Source organism: Vulpes lagopus, chromosome 7 (assembly GCF_018345385.1).
Source record: "Vulpes lagopus strain Blue_001 chromosome 7, ASM1834538v1, whole genome shotgun sequence".
In the NCBI taxonomy this organism is placed as follows: Eukaryota; Metazoa; Chordata; class Mammalia; order Carnivora; family Canidae; genus Vulpes; species Vulpes lagopus.
The window spans coordinates 65,694,926-65,715,001 of NC_054830.1; the positions used below are offsets into that span (position 1 = coordinate 65,694,926).

The 20,076-nt window shown below is 37.2% G+C and overlaps 1 protein-coding gene across 4 annotated transcripts in view; it reads right to left on the bottom strand.

Moving 5' to 3' along the window:
* The window catches only part of KIAA1958 (KIAA1958 ortholog), a 148,066-nt gene that overhangs the window by 37,711 nt on the left and 90,279 nt on the right, over positions 1-20,076 (bottom strand). The window lies entirely within an intron of this gene.

Here is a 20,076-nt window from a genome sequence, read left to right on the forward strand (position 1 = left end):
CACCAAGGACTAGAGCTGTCTCTTTCCATTATGGATCACCCACAATTAAGGGATGTTGCTCTAGAGTAGCAGTTCTCACACTTTAGTCTACTTCTGAATTACTCAGGATGCCTGATCAGTATCAGATTCCTCAGTGGCAGGAATCCATCCATGCTCAGGATGAGGTTTGAGAAACACTTCCTTAAGAAACTAAGTTCCAGTGCTTATGCCCAAGGGAACTCTATTTTTACTGTTTTTTTTTTTTTTAAATTAAGTTCAATGATATCATTTAAATGGTTTCCTTTCAGTAATTTAAATTTGAACTCTTTTAACAATAAAAATATTTTGTTGAAATTCACTATTGTTATGTCAGGATATGGGTATAACTCAAAAAGAGAAGTTCTAAAAATGAAAGTACACAATAGAAAGCTGGGCTGATTGTTGAGAGGCAAGTATCAAGCTTAATTTAAAACCACATAAAAATGTAATTTCTGATTCTACAGTATAAGGTAAAATCTTTTGTTTATCCTGATTATATTACTATACACATTTATGAATAAGAATGTTATTATTTTTAAATGACAGCTCTAATGTAAAACTGCCAAAATCCTCATAACTTTATAAAATGAAATGAACTAAAATTCACTAATTAGGTATTTTTATAAGCACATTTTTGAAAGATCATATTTCTAAAATTCAATATACAAAAATATATTTATGCCTCATTAGATTTAACTTTTGATTACACCATTTTCTTCCAGTTAAAATAGTTTTTATATGTACAATAAAGTTATGTATCTTTCCATCAAAGAGATGGAAGGCATACTTTGTGTGTAAAAACCTTTTACCGCGTTGGCTTCCTTGGTTGTTTACATGTAAAGCTAATGAAGCCAGCATATTCTGTTCATTTTGGCTGTTTAAATAAATATCTATCACAGTGGACTTCAAACTTCAAAGATTTTCTAAGAAATAAATATTCATAGACAACTTCAGGGGGAAAAATTCTAGTTTCTCAAGTTTCATATAGAATCTTTTATAAACTTATTGTCTGAGATGAAAACTGAGTTTGCACATACTGCCATCTCAAAGCTACTATGGCACATATTCTGGGGTGTAAAAGACTGCAGAGGCAAACAAAATTATAAATTGATGATTAAATCCATAGCATGTCTTGTCCTCTGTTTTTATATATATTCTGATATGGGTGAAATTTGCCATCAGTAAGAGATGGGTATTTGGGCCTGAATTGGGGTGAATTTTGGACTTCTGAGGGGACTACAGGTTAGTGACGTTAGTTCTTTTCACTAGAAATAGAATATTCTGCAGGACTATCAAGATGTTCAAGACAGAGGCTTAAAACTATTCAGTTCTTTCAGACTCCGCATGCTTTTTGTTCGTAAGATGTTTGATAACTATCACCAAATACGTGAAATATTAATTCTACTTACAGTCAATCCTCCATTTTCACTTTATAAAATATTCAATATTTTCTACCTCCTTATTACAAAAATAAACTGTTGAAAACCTTTTAGTGCCCATTTAAATATCAGTGAGTGGTACTGTTTTTTCAAAGTTCTTTTGAAGGATATATGAACAAAAAAGTTTAAGTCTATTGAACTTAGTTAAGCAGCCTTAGTCTGTATACTGTTCAGAGGAACTGATGAAGACGACGACTATGGAAGGGTCTGGAGTCATTCATCTGCAAACGTTCTGGGTGAGGCAGTCAGCTATTTCACTTCTACATCTCCTCCATTCACATTTTTTAACCACCTGCTAACACGCTTACTGCTGACCAACACATTAGCACTGCTTCAACATCTTCAGCCCAGTTTTGTTTCAAGTCTTTCTCCATTTTCTACACCACCTCAATCTTAGTGAAGAGCCATTACATCTATAGAAAAATAAAACTAAAAAAGCCTTTGCTGAGAGCCTGGAATGTGCCGCTAGAGGAGGTGGAAGAGTAGAGAAGCCCTCATTCATTTTGCATGAATAAGAGGAAGTAAATGGTTTTAAAGGCAAGTAATAGTTTTTCAGCTTATTACACAACCAAATATGACCAGGGAAGATTGATAATAAAATATAAAACTGTTACATTTATCTTGTTGTTATCTCTAATTTTAGAAAAACTTCTGATCCACTTCCTTTTAAAAACTTTTTATTAGATATAACATACATACAATAAAGTAGACTAGTCATCAAATGCATGCAATTAGTTTTGACAAATTGAATCCAGTATCCAGATCAAGAAAAAGAATACCACTAGTCCCCAGAGTCTTTCTCATGTCTCCTCCTTCCATTTATTCCCTCCCACAGCTATCCTAATGAAACATAATACAATTGTCTGGTCTATTGTTATAAACTAATCTGAATGGAATCTAAGAGGATGAACTCTTTTGTGCCTGGCTTCTTTATTTCAACATAATATTTGTAAGTTTCATCCACATTGTTTTGTAGTTGTAGATAATTTACCTTTATTGCTGTGTAATATTCCATCGTGTGACTATATCACAATTTATGTTTCCATTCTATCAGGCATTTGGGTAGTTTTCAGTTTTGAGCTATTTCCAACGAAATTGTTATGAACATTCTATGAAATGATCATGTTGGGTGTTTACTTAGAAGTGGAACTACTAGACCAGAGGAAACCATAGGTTCCAGTAGCTTTAACAGATACTGACAAATAATTTTCCAAAGTGCTTACGCCAATTTACTTTCACAAACAGGAGTGTGTGAGAGTTCAGGTTGCTCCGTATCTTCGGCAACACTAAGTAGTCTTTTTTATTTTAGCCATTCTGCTGGGTGTGGGATGGTACTGCACCATTAAAACTGTAGTTTTAATTTTCACTTCCCTGATAACTAAAGAAGTCAAATACCTCTTTATATGGCCATTTGAATATTCTCTCTGTGAAGTACCTGTTCAAGTCATTTTTTTCTGTTGGATGGTCTGTCCTTTTCTTACTGTTTGCAGGTTTTAACATATTCTGTTTGAATCTTTATCAGATATACATATTGCAAATATCTTCTTCCAGTCTGTGGCTTGCCTTTTCACTTTCCTAATGGTGTTTTTAATGAATTGGGGTTAGGATTAAGCTCTTAATCCTAATATAGCCCAAATAACATTTTTTTTCCTTTATGGTTCATGCTTTTTGCATCTTGCTTAAGAAATCTTGCTTATTCCAAAGTAATGGAAGATCTATTTCTTCCAAGAGCTTTACAGCTTTATTTTTCAATTTCGATCTGCCATCGACTAGAACATCCACCTGTATGTCCTTAGATAAAAATTATGATTATTTTTTTTCAATATGGACCATGATCCATTTGATTTTAATAATAAACTTTCAACAGGCAATACAGCATCTAGTACAGTATCTAAAAGTTACAAATGGGTATAGAGTGAAAGTAAGTCACCCTTCCAGCCCATCTCCTTGTTCCCACATTTCCCTCTGCATGACAACCAATATTACCAATTTATTTGGTATAGTTTTTTAGATTTTTCTATGTACATGCAATTACTTTTTGTCAAAAAGGGGGTGGAATAAATATACTATACATTCTATTCTGCACTGTTTTTTACCATTACAATGTATTACAATGTAGCTCCATATCATCACATGCATAGTTGCCCCAATCTAATGTAAAGTATGTATATGGATATACCATAATACATTTATCTAATCCCCTAATTCTCTGACAGACATTTGCATTATTTCCATCCTTTTACTATTCCAAACTGCTGCAGTGAGTATCCTTATATATGTGACATTTCCCATATATGGGCATGTATATAGACATAATTAATTTCCAAAGTGACATTGCTAAATTGGTACTACCCTATATATATATATATATATATATATATATATATATATATATATATATATAATATACTACCCCATATATATGTATATATATATATAGTATTAATTTATACTTTCATGATAAGGTATAAGAGTAACTGTTTAATCACACCTTCCTATATATAATGTATTATTATGGGATTGAATTTATCTCTCTACTAAATGTTTTTTATATTTAGTGGTAGACTTAGAGATGTTTTTCCAACTATGAAACCATAAAACAATTCTCTTATGTTTTCTTCTAAAACATTTTATTTCATTTACCATTTTCATTGTATTTCATTAAACTTTCATTTTGGTGTAAAAAGGTAGGCAACCAACTTGATATTTTTCTAGATGGTCATCCTGTTATTAATAATACTGGTGATTGTGGCTCATTATTCACACTTGACCTTTAAAGTTTTTTTTTTTACACTGTAAATTCCTATATTGCAGTAGTGTGTCATTATTTATTAGCAGTCTATCATGTCTTTTAAACTATTTAAGTATTTTTATTAGAATTAGTTTGTCTGGTTAGTGATCTGATTACAAAGTTGCATAGTCTTTGAGTGGTCTGTCCCAAAGCTGTGTCATTTTTTAGTGTACCATTTTCAAAATGGTTTTCAGAAATGCAGGTATTCTTTGATGACAGTAACATCTGAATGGGATATCATTGGGTTTTGGTTTGTGATCCATTTTTAGAGTCAACGTGGAGTTTATCTCATTTCTTTGTTTTAACAATAGCCGTGTTACTTTGCATACTACACATTAATGTATAGACTTTTCCCCAGTTTTATTGAGAAATAATCAACACATATCACTGTGTAAGTTTATACATTACAGCATAATGGTTTGAATTACATATATTGTAAAATGATTACCACAATAGGTTTAGTTAAAATCCATCATCTCATATAGATACAATAAAAAGAAAAGAAAATTTCTCATCCACATGCAGAAGAATGAAACTAGACCACTCTCTTTCACCATACACAAAGATAAACTCAAAATGGATGAAAGATCTAAATGTGAGACAAGATTCCATCAAAATCCTAGAGGAGAACACAGGCAACACCCTTTTTGAACTCAGCCACAGTAACTTCTTGCAAGATACATCCACGAAACCAAAAGAAACAAAAGCAAAAATGAACTACTGAGACTTCATCAAGATAAGAAGCTTTTGCACAGCAAAGGATACAGTCAACAAAACTAAAAGACAACCTACAGAATGGGAGAAGATATTTGCAAATGACCTATCAGATAAAGGGCTAGTTTCCAAGATCTATAAAGAACTTATTAAACTCAACACCAAAGAAACAAACAATCCAATCATGAAATGGGCAAAAGACATGAAGAGAAATCTCACAGAGGAAGACACAGACATGGCCAACACACACATGAGAAAATGCTCTGCATCACTTGCCATCAGGGAAATACAAATCAAAACCACAATGAGATACCACCTCACACCAGTGAGAATGGGGAAAATTAACAAGGCAGGAAACCACAAATGTTGGAGAGGATGTGGAGAAAGGGGAACCCTCCTGCACTGTTAGTGGGAATGGGAACTGGTGCACCCACTCTGGAAAACTGTGTGGAGGTTCCTCAAAGAGTTAAAAATAGACCTGCCCTACGACCCAGCAATTGCACTGTTGGGATTTACCCCAAAGATTCAGATGCAATGAAACGCCGGGACACCTGCACCCGGATGTTTCTAGCAGCAATGTCCACAATAGCCAAACTGTGGAAGGAGCCTCAGTGTCCATCGAAAGATGATGGATAAGAAGATGTGGTTTATGTATCCAATGGAATATTCTTCAGCCATTAGAAACGACAAATACCCACCATTTGCTTCAACGTGGACGGAACTGGAAGGTATTATGCTGAGTGAAGTAAGTCAATCGGAGAAGGACAAACATTATATGTTCTCATTCATTTGGGGAATATAAATAATAGTGAAAGGGAATATAAGGGAAGGGAGAAGAAATGGGTGGGAAATATCAGGAAGGGAGACAGAACATAAAGACTCCTAACTCTGGGAAACGAACTAGGGGTTGTGGAAGGGGAGGAGAGCGGGGGGTGGGGGTGACTGGGTGACGGGCACTGAGGGGGGCACTTGACGGGATGAGCACTGGGTGTTATCCTGTATGTTGGTAAAATGAACACCAATAAAAAATAAATTTATTAAAAAAATTTCTCCTCATGGCGAGAACTTTTAGGATACTTTCTCTCAACAACTTTTTCATTTCTATTTGTTTCATTTAATCTTAGTTCTTGTCATCATAATGTATGTCAGGCTCCCTGTTTTTACTGTTGTATCAGACTCTTCTTCAGCTCCTCCTTCTCTTGGCTGAACCCTCTTTCTTGTGTTGGCTTCAGCCACAAGCAGGACAACAACAGCCAGAGGCTGAAAAGGGACCATCTATTCTCATAATCTCCCTTTAGGAGTAAAAAACCTCTTTCAGTTTATGTTCTCTTGCTAATTTTTCTAGTGGTTATCATTATTTTGATAACTGCATATCTATTTTTATGCAACATATATTGATACCTCACTATAAGCAATGTCAAAATTAATATACCATACACTTACAGTTCTTCCTCCAACTAACCATTTTTAATTTCCTCATTTTATTGGTCCTTATCATTGTTATATATTGTTTTACTGTTTGATTTAGTTCTCCTAGTACTCCTTTATATCTTCAGTATCTGAATGCCCTATTACTCAAAATGTTAGCTTTAAGTAATATTTTTTGAATCCTGGTTTATACTGTTTCCCACATTTCTCTCTCCCGTGCCCTCCCAATTACACATTTCAGGGCACCTGGATGGCTCAGTGGTTGAGCATCTGCCTTTGGCTCAGTTTGTGATCCTAGGGTCCTGGGATCGAGTCCTGCATCAGGCCCTGCAGGGAGCCTGTTTCTACCTCTGCTTATGTCTCTGCCTCTGTCTCTCATGAATAAATAAAATTTTAAAAATAAAAATAAAAACATACATTTCCACATTGTTGTGGTTTATATTTACTATAGTTATAATTTATAATATTTTTTAATGATAATTTCCACATTTTGTTCAGTCTTGCAGTTAAATAGATGAAATCAATGCTTACCCACCAGTGTTTTGCCAGTCTCCTCTCAGCTAAAGCTTGTCCTCCAATAGTTAATCCAGAAAGTATTTATAAAAACTATGTTTACCTGAGGTCTTGAATTTTTGAGCATGTCTTTAAGCTTTATATTGTTTTTATAACTGGACAACAGTTTGCCTAGGTATAAGATTCTCCATTCATACTCCCCACTCCTCCTACACATCCTAGACAAGAGTGGCATTGCTCAATTATCTTCTAGAATCCAATGCTGGGGTAGGAAGGTCAACGGTCAGTGTAGTCTCTTGGTTGTTTTTTGGGCAGAGATCTGGATATCTAAGTGATTATTTCTTTATTTGTGAAGGGTAGTGAGGTTACTAGGCTGTATCTCAGTTGATCACTGTGCACCCATCTTTTTTTCTGGTACAGTGTGCCCTTTCAAGCCATAAACTCCAGCATATTTCCAGCAGTTTATCACACGGGCAGACCACCTCCCACAAAGATGGAAAGTGTGTGTGTGTGTGTGTTTCTTGCCTCAGTCCTGCTTCCTCTGTTATTCTCTGGTGTCAAACCAGGCCCAGAGGGAGAAGTTCTCAAGACCAACCCAGGCGCCCCTGCTCCAGGTCTTCAGAAGTGATGGTTAGCACATACCATCCTCAGTGGAGAACTGAGTGCTCACACCTCCATCTGTGACCTAAGGTCACAGGTCTCCTGGTGTCACATCCAAATTCCCAACTGATCACTGCATCTGGCACTTTCTTCACACACTGTAGTTCTAACAGAAGACTGTTAGTTTAAGAGAATGTTTGTTTCTGTTTCTCTTTCTTATTTTGAAGTGATTTTAAAGAGAAGCCAGAATTCAGATCCAGTTCTTCACATGTGAAGAGATGGCTACAACTTTTAGTCCCTAATCAGGGATCCCGTTAATGTTCTTTGAACGTGTTCTTATCACATGATGTCTACTTGGTGAACAAGGGTTGCGTTTCTCAAGATTGTGTCTTTCATCAAAAACTCAACAGCCCAATTTCATTAAATTTTGACTGAATGTATACAGTAAGAAATATAACCTGGATTCTAAGTAGTTCTATTGTTTATATTGCTAATGGTAAGTGTTTACAACACAAACAAAAGATATTCTATAAAGATCACTTTCAGTTTACTTAAGAGAAGTGTATATATCATTCAGCACACTGAATGAGTCACTGTTATTGATGAAAAAAAACACATGAATTGAGATGAGCAAAATGGTCTTTTTACATATAGGCAGTTGTGATTAAATAACAGATTTTAAAAACTATAATGTGGATAAAATCCCAAAGACCTAGAAAACTGAATGGAGAAGACAAGGTAGCAGCCAACAAATTATTTCTGTCCAGATCAGGTATTTAACAATTAGAAATGCAAGTATCAGAATCCTGTCCCTATGGCTCCCATGAACTTAACACACCTAATAGCCTAATCATAATGTGTCCAGACCTAAAATGTTAACTTTGGCTCTGTTCCCACAAATCTGCTCTTCCACCTAGTTGGGGCCTCTACCACCTATTTGCCCAAGCTTGAAACCTGAGCACCACCCTTGACACTGGTGACCCCTTCTTCTACAGCTAATCCATCAATCCCTGTGGAGCCACCTCATCATTCAAGCACACTTAATGAGTGAATGACACCTATTAGGAATTAAGTAGGCTGATTCTACACTATAAGGAAACAGTGAGTATAAGTGAGTATAATAGAAACGGTCCTTGCTTTTGTGGAATCTACCACAGAGTGAGTGAAAACAGACAACACAAATATGCACATCTTGGACAAACTGACACAAATACTATGAAGAAAACAGAGTATTGTGAAAAAAAATAAATGACCAACTTAAAGATGGATGTTCTAGGAAGGAGTCTCTAAGAAGACCTTTTAGTTGAGACCTGAAAATGAGAAGTCAATCACATAAACTGTAGAAGGAGGAAGAACAGAGGCAACAGCACATGAGAGGTTCCTATAATGGCAACTAAGTTTGAGAAACTGAAAGAGTATTAGTGTGCCTGGAGCGATCAAAAGGGAGAGTGGTACAAGGAGGGTCTGAAAGCCCATCCCCCCCAGTGATCACACCAGGCCTTGTCGGCCTGATTAATAACTTTGTGTTTTATCCTAAGAAAACTAGTTGGTCAGAAGACTACATGGTCAGGTTCACATTGCTCTTTTAAGATATAAATCTGTCTATAAGATTGTAAACCTATCTCTTTCCATGCTAAGAAATTTTCAATAAACTTTGCTTGTATAAATAGAGCTAAGTTCACATCTGAATGACCTGGTGCAAAACATTCCCAGAGAGTGAAATGATGTATAAACTACTCCGGTAGGGTCACCTGAGCGGCTCAGTGGTTGAGCATCTGCCTTTGGCTCAGGTCATGATCCTGGGGTCCTGGGATCGAGTCCCACATCGGGCTCCCTGCAGGGAACCTGCTTCTCCCTCTGCCTATGTCTCTGCCTCTCTGTCTCTCTCTCATGAATAAATAAATAAAATCTTAAAAAAAAAAAAATCTACCTCTGTGGAAGAAGACAGAGAAAACAAAAGAGACCAATACACCTCACTTTTCTCCCTCTCCCAACCCCCCAAAAAGTAGGAAAGGTATTAAGAGTTTATAAAAATTGTAAGATTGAGTTAATAGATATGAGCTACTTTTACTGAGATCTTAAAGGACAAAGAGACACAGATGATAAATGGATTATGCTTCCATTATCCTGCCCTATTTATTTCATTCCATTCCACATCTCTGTTGTGACCTCCTTGAGTAGAAAAGAATGCTCAGAGACAGTTTCAGTAAAAATCTTTTTTTTTTTTTTTTTAAGGATTTATTTTTAAGCGTTCTCCACACCCAACATGGGGCTTGAACCTAACCACCAACTGAGCCAGCCAGGTACCCCAGTCTTAGTAAAATTTTTAAGCAACAGCCCTTCTATCCTTATAGTGTCCATACCCCATTCATTACATTATTTTTCATGTGTTCATCAAATCTATGAATCCTGAGTATCCAGCGTATGTTCCAGCATTCCAAAGCTACCTAATCAAAGTATGAAGACTGACTGAATAAACATATTAACTGTTAAAATAATTTTATTTATTTAAAGATTTCATTTTTAAAAAAGATCTATTTGAGAGAGAGAGATAGAGATAGAGATAGTGAGAGAGGGCAGGAGTGGGGAAGAGAGGGAGAAGCTGGCTCACCACTGAACAGGGAGTCTGATGCAGGGCTCCATCCCAGCACTGAGCAAAAGGCAGACAATTAACTGACCGAGCCACCCAGGTGCCCCCAAAGATTTTATTTTTAAATAATCTCATAACCCTGAGATCTTTGAACTCACAACCCTGAGATCAAGAGTCACACACTCCGGTGACTGAGCCAGCCAGGTGCCCCAAAGAATTTTAAATCTACAGATCCTACACATACATTTCTAATGACTGAACATCTCAAGCTCTGACTTGAGGATGATAGGAAAGGGAGAACTACTGGACACGTGTGGCTTTCAAAAATGCATTTTTAAAATGTCTGTCTTTCCTCTGGACCTTTAATTTATATTAGCTCCCTGGTACCCATACCCAATTCGCTGCTGGACTTCTATTTTAGGAGGTCCTTGTTGTCACTAGGATGCATCACTAGGATAGTTGTGGTTATAAGTAGGGTGGGGGAAGACTTTTCGGGTAGAGGTATGAGTGTCCTTGGTTCTTGGAATGAACGGTCACTTAATATAGCATACCCAAGAGCTGTAACACTTATCACTTAAACTTCCTCTTAAAAGGAGAAGCCATACCATAAAACCTAGTACAGTGAAATGGGTCTTCTATAAATGTAGCCAAGAGATGGGAAATTTTAGGTTACTGTCTTCCAAGAGTTTGTGACCTCAAATGGGACCCTAGGAAGAGCCTCAGCATTGGCACAGGAACTCTTACCAAAAGCCTGAGTAAAATTTTTACACACACAGCTTTTCTGTACTTATTTACATAGACTTCATGCCCCATTAATCCAATTATTTCCTCCCTTGTTAGGAGATGGCATGGAAAAACACATAATTAGTGCAGTATCTTGTGTTCTCATTTAATTTGAAGAGATTTATGTTCGGTTTAAATTCAGATCCATTTCCCTCTATTGCTGTAGCACTCAATTTAACAAAAAATAAGCTTAGCTATCACATTCCTTTTGTGATTTTATTAAAGCAATACATCCGAAGCAATAAGACACATTTCCTGATATTTAACTTATTATTTTTGAATATTTTGTCTTTTCATTTGATAGAGAAATGGCATCCAAATTCTTTTTATAAACCAGTAAATGTAAGTCCACACATTTATTAAATAACAATGTATTTTTAAGTTTGAAATATAAAAAAGTAAAAAGAAATCTGGTGAGTAGATTTATATCTATGAGACTGCAATTGGGATGAATATTTAATCTACATTTGTGAGTACCTACCCTGCCCCCTAGCATTTCAAGAAGTCCTGTGGGGTGTAGTCAAAGGCAAGTCCCTGATGATTATGTAGATTACATCATAGCTAGAAGAGATGACTAACACACATAAAATTAATTAAAATGACTATACATGGCACTATGCAATTAGGCACTGTGTTTGTGGCATGACCTCTAAGTCCTATAGGAATTCAGAAACAAGAGAGAAAGGAGTCGAACAGAGTTTGAGGTATGTTGGAGCTCTGTTCCATGGGAGAACAGATGCCATTCTGTAAAGAACAGGAAGATAGAGCATTCTAGGAAGATACTGCATGTGCAAAGGGAATGAGATGGGAGGGAGTCTGGCTTCTGGTCATAAGGACTGTAAAACACTGATCCTGGTCTGGAGGTGGGAGAAGGGTTGGAGTAAGGAATAAAGCCAGAACAGTGGGAGAGCCACATGGAGCGTTTTATACAGTAATTATAAATATATATACCAGGAGAGGAAACTGAATATGCTGAGTGCAAAGAACTTTCAAATGCCAAACATCTGAAGAAACAGCTTTTTAAAAACGAATCAACAACCCATTTCTCTACTTCTGACATTCTTTATTCTCCTTATGCTGTTATATTCTTCTGTATACCTGTCACCGTCTGACATACTGTGTATTTATTTGATACCTTGTTTAGCATCTGTCTCTCCCCTGTGAGCTCTGAGTTCTGTAAGAGCCAGGATTTTTGCTACTTTACGCACAGAGTGTGGAAAAGCACTTAAGAAGTAGTAGCATTCAATAAAACATTTGTTGACTAAAATAACACCAAAGCTAAAAGGAAAGCTACTGAGATAACACTGTGTGTAATTACACAGTCGCTTCAGACCAATCATACTATTGCATTTAAAAACAAAGTCAATGGCATAAAATTAAATTGGGGGCTCACAATCAGAATCTCATAGTCACCTTTCCTTCATTAAGCCTCTTCAGAGGGATCCCTGGGTGGCGCAGTGGTTTGGCGCTTGCCTTTGGCCCAGGGCGCGATCCTGGAGACCCGGGATCGAATCCCACATCAGGCTCCCGGTGCATGGAGCCTGCTTCTCCCTCTGCCTATGTCTCTGCCTCTCTCTCTCTCTCTCTGTGACTATCATAAATAAATAAAAAATTAAAAAAAAAAAAAAAAGCCTCTTCAGAGAGTCTGTTGTAGTTGGGGCAGGGTGATTATGAAATGACTAATAAGGTCACTAGAAGCTTTTCCCAGGGCTAATTCCTTGGGATAAAAGGACATATCACACAACAGGGCTCAGTAAGGAGAGCATATGACCTTTTATTTCTGGATCTCAGGGTTATGAGTTCAAGCCCCATGTTGGGCATAGAGTTAATAAAAAACAAACAAAAAAACAAAAAAAGACCTATCACACAAACTGCAGCAGGACAGTATTTTTATCTTACTGTCAAGATAAGGAAAAAACAAACAATACTTTAACAGAAGTCCATATTAGAATTAGTATGTCCAGAAAATCAAGTGATAGCTCCTTCTCCCACCTCCAGTCCTGACCTTCACTTTAAAAAAAGATTACACTGACATGATGATGTTTTCTATTAGGTACTTACTTCTTCCATAAATGTATTCCTTTGAAAGAAATTAAATTTTCTTAGGACTCTTTCAGATGTTCAAGGAAAATAATCTTGGTATTTAAAAAAAAAATGTTCTGGTTGGTAATCTTAGGAAATAGACCAATTTTACTTGTCACCGGGGTCACAAAAAATCACTTTGCCAACATTCATGTTTCATTTCTGAAAACAGCAACAGCTCCTAACTCCTACAATTTATTTATTGGAAATAAGTAAAATGAGCTATATTTACTTTAAAAGTGGAAATGAGGGGCACCCGGCTGACTTAGTTGAACTTCGGACTCTTGGTTTTGGCACAGGTCATGATCTCATGGGTCATGGGATGGAGCCCCATGTGCAGTTCCACACTTCATGGGGAGTCTGCTTGTAGATTCTCTCTCTCCTCCCCTCCCTCCACTTGAGCATTCATATGTTCACTCTCTCAAATAAATAAATAATGTTTAAATAAATAAATAAAAGTGGAAAATAGGGGTGCCTGAGTGGCACAGTTGGTGCAGCAGCAACTCTTGGTCTTGGGGTTGTGAGTCAGAGCACCACACTGGGTGCAGAGAGTACTTAAAAATAAAATCTTTTTAAAAAGTGGAAAATAGGGACGCCTGGGTGGCTCAGCGGTTGAGTACCTGCCTTCAGCCCAGGGCATGATCCTGGAGTCCCAGGATCAAGTTCCACGTCGGGCTCCCTGCCTGGAGCCTGCTTCTCCCTCTGCCTGTGTCTCTGCCTCTGCCCCCCGCCCCTCTCTGTGTGTCTCTCTCATGAATAAGTAAAATATTTTTTTAAAAAAGGGAGGAGATTAAGTGGAAAATAAATTGAGGTAACCTTGGAACTACCATAAATGTATAAAAGTTAGTGTCTTTTTTCTCCTTTAAACATCCAATTCTTTGCACATTAAAAAAATATTTTTTATTTATTTTTTTAAGATTTTATTTATTTATTCATGAGAGACACAGAGAGAGAGGCAGAGACACAGACAGAGGGAGAAGCAGGCTCCATGCAGGGAGCCCGATGCAGGACTCGATCCTGGGACCCCAGGATCATGCCCCGAGCCAAAGGCAGACGCTCAATCGCTGAGCCACCCAGGCGTCCGCACATTTTTTTAAAAGATTTTATTTATCCACATATTTGAAAGAGAGAGAGAATGTGAGCAGGGGGAGGAGCAGAGGGAGAGAGACAGGCAGGCTCTGTGTTAAGCACAAAGCCCAACACAGGGCTCGATTCCAGGATCTTAAGGTCATGACCTGAGCTAAAATTAAGAGTCCAACACTCAACTGACTGAGACACCCAGGTGCCCCTCCTTGCATATTTTTATGCTTTCTCCTAGAATTTTAAAACACAGGCTATTTTGTAGGATTGTTAACATCATTAATTGAAGCCAGATTTGTATGTTATTATAGCTATATGATCAGCAAATTAGTCTAATGCTGTTTATCTTTTTCAATAGTGAGAGTAAAACACATTTCTTACATATTCAGAAGCATGAAAATTTAGAACAGTACCAGTCAGTCCAGTCTGAGTTTTTTCTTAAAGATTTATTTATTTAAGTAATCTCTACACCCAGCATGGGGCTTGAACTCATGATCCCAAGATCAAGAATCACATGCTCTACCAACTAAGCCAGCCAGACTCCCCAGTCCAGTAAGATTTTTTATAGTATTTTTCACTGAAGCAGGCATCACTTAAATAATCATCTGGTCGGGCAGCCCGGGTGGCTCAGCGGTTTAGCGCTGCCTTCAGCCCTGCGCCTGATCCTGAAGACCGGGGATCGAGTCCCGCATCGGGCTCCCTGCATGGAGCCTGCTTCTCCCTCTGCCTATGTCTCTGCTGCGCTCTCTCTCTCTCTCTCTCTCTCTCTCTGCCTCTCATTAATAAATAAATAAAATCTTTAAAAAATAAAAAAATAAATATCTGGTCATTTCTCTCAGTTAATGTGAGTCCAGAGCCTCTGGAAAAATTTCTCCTTAATAAATATGTAGAAAAATGGGGTGCATAGGTGGCTCAGTCAGTTGAGCATCCAATTCGATTTCAGGTCAGGTCATGATCTCGGGGTCATGAGACTGAGCCCCACATTGGGCTCCACACTCAGTGGGGAATCTGAGATTCTCTTTCTCTCCCTCTCCCTACTTACATGCTCTCTCTCTCTCTCTCTCTCTGTCTCTCTGGAAGGAAGGAAGGAGAGGAGAAGAGAGGGGAGAGGAAGAAAGGGAGGAAAGAAGAAAGGTTGGGTTCAAATCCCAGCTCTACTGCTTAACCAGCAATGTGAATTTGGGTAAGTTTTTTAAACCTAAGCTTTGTTTTTTTTCAGCTGTAAGACAGTTGTAATACCTATCTCTTAAGAGTTGTATAAAAATTGATAAGAAAGAAAAAACACCTAGGTCAGTGTTGGGCACATAAAAATTATCTAGTTCAACTCTTTTAAAAAAAATCATTTCTTAGAAATATGTTCCAACCCACTAAATCTTACATCACTTGAATTTCTCCTCTATTGATGCTTTCATTTGTATCAAATATTTGCTTATTCTTCCAAGTTACATCTGTAAAGGCCACCAGTGTTAGGCATTTGCACATAACTGAACATATCCAGTCACTGACATATGTAAGCAACCAGAATTGCCATCTTAGGAGACCTTCCATTCGACATTACCTAGAATACTGTGATGTGACAAGGTGACTGTGTCACTAAGTAAGAGACATTATGTGACTATGAATTCAATACAGTACTAACAAGGGTAAAATCATGGAATTCTCGAAGAATTTTGCTTCTTTGCACTAAGAAATGAGGGTTTCTCCTCAATTGCTCTTTCCCTTCAAAAAGAGCCGTAGCATCCCATGTGTAACCTAAGAAGCCTTGGGGTCAGCACAACTAGCTAGGGACAGCTGTAGGCTAGTCACATCTGCTCAGAAGGGAGTTAAACAGGCTTCACATACAGAGGACATGCAACATTGAAGGACAACTAAGATGGCACAAAAAAGGGGGGGGGGGGAGGAGACCAGATGACAGAAGTGAATAAAAACCAGATGAAACTTCTCAAATCTCAAACTTAATTTCAAGTCACAGGAAAGAAATTAAGCATTCCAAAGGCGAAAGAAGAGCAGAACAAGAGAATAAATATTGTACTATATTAATCACAATAAGGAGCTCTTTTGTCTTGGCCAAAATATATTCTTAAATCAAGTGTAGAATGTGGCTGCATTTTCAGGCTTAGCAGCATGAAACCCACATGACTGTAATTAATGTAATAAATCATGTTGTGGAATTTTCTACAGAATCTGACAGTACTCAGTGATATACTGCTTATTAGAGACTGCAGAGATTTCTCCTCTACTTTTTTTTTTTTTTTTTTTAACTATTATACTGCCAGAGACACTGAATCAAGAGGACCTTCTGATGGGTCTGAAATATCTTCAGCTAGTATAATACATTAACTATAGAGTGAGCTGCTGCCTTCAGACTTTCATATATTAAACATCATATACAATTTCCCAAAAGAACCTTATTTTTTAGTTCTCACTTTGCTGGACTTAAGGCAGCTGTAGAAGATACAGGTATTCATTACTCAAGTGATATTTACATTTTCTAGTTTTCGATCATGAAGTCACAGCTGTACACATATGGCTTTCCTTCTGAGTTTATTCTATGGTGACTCCATTAGTACACAGCACAGAATACTACTAAACAGGCATTATTTCATCAGCCTACATATGTTCTTTCATTGCTTTCAACGTCTGAGTCTTAAGTAAAATTTTATTGGATATTAAATCATTTTCAAAGGTAAAAATTACTCCTTGTACAGTTCAGGAACTCAGCCATGACTGCATATCACTTCAGTGAATTCACATATCCTTAAATATGCTTTGCATAAATTTAGGAATATCTGAAGTTCAAAAAGCAGTTGGTTTAAAGAGTATTCACATGAGAAAAAAGTTATCTTATGTATATTTCCTCCAATAAAAATGATTTTACTAGATTTATCATGAAAGCAGTATGTGTTTAATATAAAATTTTTCCCCAAAAAATAAAGGTATAAAGAAGAAAGAAAAACTGTCCATAAATCCATCATCCAAAGGTGGCCACTGGATATATTGTGGTGTATATCCATCTGGTTTTTAATTTTAATTAAAAGTAGGCCTCTTTAATCACCAAGGGTTTAGGTTTAGTCTCTTCCATCTTAATTATACACTTCAGTTTTCTTTTGTGATGTATTTTTATTTTTCTCTGGAAATACTGCTTTGTCTCATGTTCAAGAGGAAAACTACTGTTAACACAGTAATGCCTGGTTAACTTACTATTTCTGACATATTCCCATTGATCATCTGAAATTACAGATTTTAAGACCTGAATAAGAATTTGGCATTGGATTTACTATCTATGGATGACACACGATTTCTTTCTTAGCTATTGAGAATTTCCTATGTCTATTCTTGCCCCTATCCAAACTTGTTCTCCACATAGCAGATTGAGTTTTCCCAAAAGAAAGCAGAAGAAATGAAAGTTACCTCTTTTTTCTTTCTAGAAATTTTAGCATTTGCATATTTACTGTGACACTCAACAAAAACACATTTGTACCTTAACATGGGGTAGGCATTGTTTTAGGCATGTCTGTGTATGTCTCCTCGAGTGTTTCAATACTTTGATTTTCAACCCCACCTTTATGGAGACAGTTAGATAGTAAAAGCAGATAGAGATTGGGACTAGAAAAGAAGAGAAAAAAAAAGTCTTGGCAATGAAGTTTTTGTAGAAATAAAGAAAACTGAAGGAAGGTTGCTGTAGGTCCTAAAAGGACTCCTAAGTGCTAAGAGAGAGAATACTCAAATGTGCAAGAGAAGCATCAGCATGGCCAGTGACCTCGATAGTTAACAGCATGAACCTGGGAACCAGAATGACTTGGTTAGAATCCCAGCTCTCTCACCCTCTTACTCTGTGACCTCCAGCAAGTTCAACTTTTTTTTGCCTTAGCTTCTTCATCTGTAAAATGGAGTTAATTATAGTCCTAACTTCATAGAGCTGTGAGAACTGAGTTACCACAAGTAGTCAGTGAGATAATAAGCACCCTGTAAGTATTGGCTATTTTTATTGCTATTTTGCATGTAGTAATCAAAGAGAGTTAACAGCATATAACCCTACCTATGAAGAAAAATAATCATCACCATTTGTTAATAGCTCATCAGTATGTCAGTCAGAACGGAGTATTTGAAAAGCACTTTTCATGAGTTTGCTAAAATGTTATGGCTAAAAACAAACAAACACAGATATTAGGTAACATCTGATGAATTTAAGAAATAAAATGCTAAACCACAATAAAATAATTATAAAAAATTTTGTTTAAAAAAACACTATGATTAGAAACCAGGACTTCTTTTAAATTTATATTCAATTTATAGGCCTGCATATCTTAATTAGTAAGGCTCAAATGTGAAGGCATCTTCTACTGAAAATGAATAATAAAGTAAAAACACAAAGGAATTATTAATCAACTTGAAACAAAAGATGTATGGCATATAATGCAAAAGAAAACAGATAACACATAAAAATAGAAATGCAGAAAACTCTAATAAATTACCTCCTTTTTTTCTTAGTCTATTAATATTCATTAAATTCCATCCAAGAAGCAGTAATTTAATGGATAGGAGAATGCTAATTTCTCTAATTGGGTCAGTGGGTAAAAACAAAACATATTTTTGAAAACTTCATTATAAAATAAAAATTATTCTTCTACATGGATTAGCTTTCTATTACCCATTTATAAGTGTAGGAAAAACAGAAAAAAATTTTTTCTTAATGATGGCTTTTCATTACACAGAATAATAATTTAGCAGCGCTAATTTTAACAGTATAAAGGTCTTAAGAAGTTAGTGATCTAGACACGAAAAATATTATGTAAACTATAATTTTAGGCATTATTTTTAAGGAATACGTACCAAACTCGAAAGTCAAATTCACACCAACAGCACATTCTTAGATGGTAAGGATTCCTTATTTTTTCTGCTGAATGAAGTTAACAGGTGGAAAATTAAGTAATACTTTAAGTTAATTTTTAAAAACATTTCTGGGGGGATAGTGCCTGAGTGGCTCAGTAGCTAAGCATCTGCTTTCAGCTCAGTGTGTGATCCCAGGGTCCTGGGATTGAGTCGGGCATCGGGCTCCCCACAGAGAGCTTGCTTCTCCCTCTGCCTGTGTCTTTGCCTCTCTCCGTGTCTCTCATGAATAAAATAAATAAAGTCTTTAAAAAAAAAAGTTTCTGGGGGTAGGAAGGAGTAATTTCAGCAAGATGCCTGAATAAGACATCCCTTACTCATTCCTATAAACAATAATTTGGTATCCATACGTGGACAAAAGTGTATTTGTGGGAGCTTAGGGACTGAGTGGGAGATTTTGAACCCAAGGATGGCCATTTTGAAAACGCAAGTTCACAACTAGGTGGCTGTCTCACCAACCATGGTCCTGACCTGACTACAGATCCTCAAACAGCTCCATACCCCTGAAGACTCAGCTACAGCTCCATGTGGCTTTAGTTCTGTCACCAGCACCAGATGCCAAGGGACCCAGGAGAAGTCTTGCCCACATGCAGTAGGTAATAGGCATACAGACCCTGGTTCAGGATGTGGACCTTGAAGTAGCCTGTAAAGCACATCCAGCCTCTTCTTGGCTGTGGTCAGGAGCCTGTGGAGGTAAACCCTCCAAACTCTGTCAGACTGTAGATTCTGAAAGGCCCTATAACCAGGAGCCAGCTGGTTCTAGTTGTAGCCTGAGAACAGTCCAGCTGACATAGGGACCTGACAGGAGACACTCCCATCTGTGCCTCTGAAAATTCCAAAAGGGTCCTATACTTGGCTCTAGCCCTCTGACAGCTGCTGTTTGCCAGCAGTCCTGCAGGTCCAAGGACATATCTGCAAATCCAGAGATTCAGAAAGGGCTCAATACTCAGCTCCAGTCTCTCAGCCACAGTCTATGAGTAGTACTACTGGTCCAGAGAATCTGCAGGTGATACTCCTGTCTGCACCGCCAAGAGATCCTAAAACAACTCTATACTCAGCTCTAGCTCCTTTTGCCACAGACAGGGAGCAATGTAGTCTATCCAGGGACCTGGCAGGAGACACGCCCATTCGTGCCTCTACATACCTTG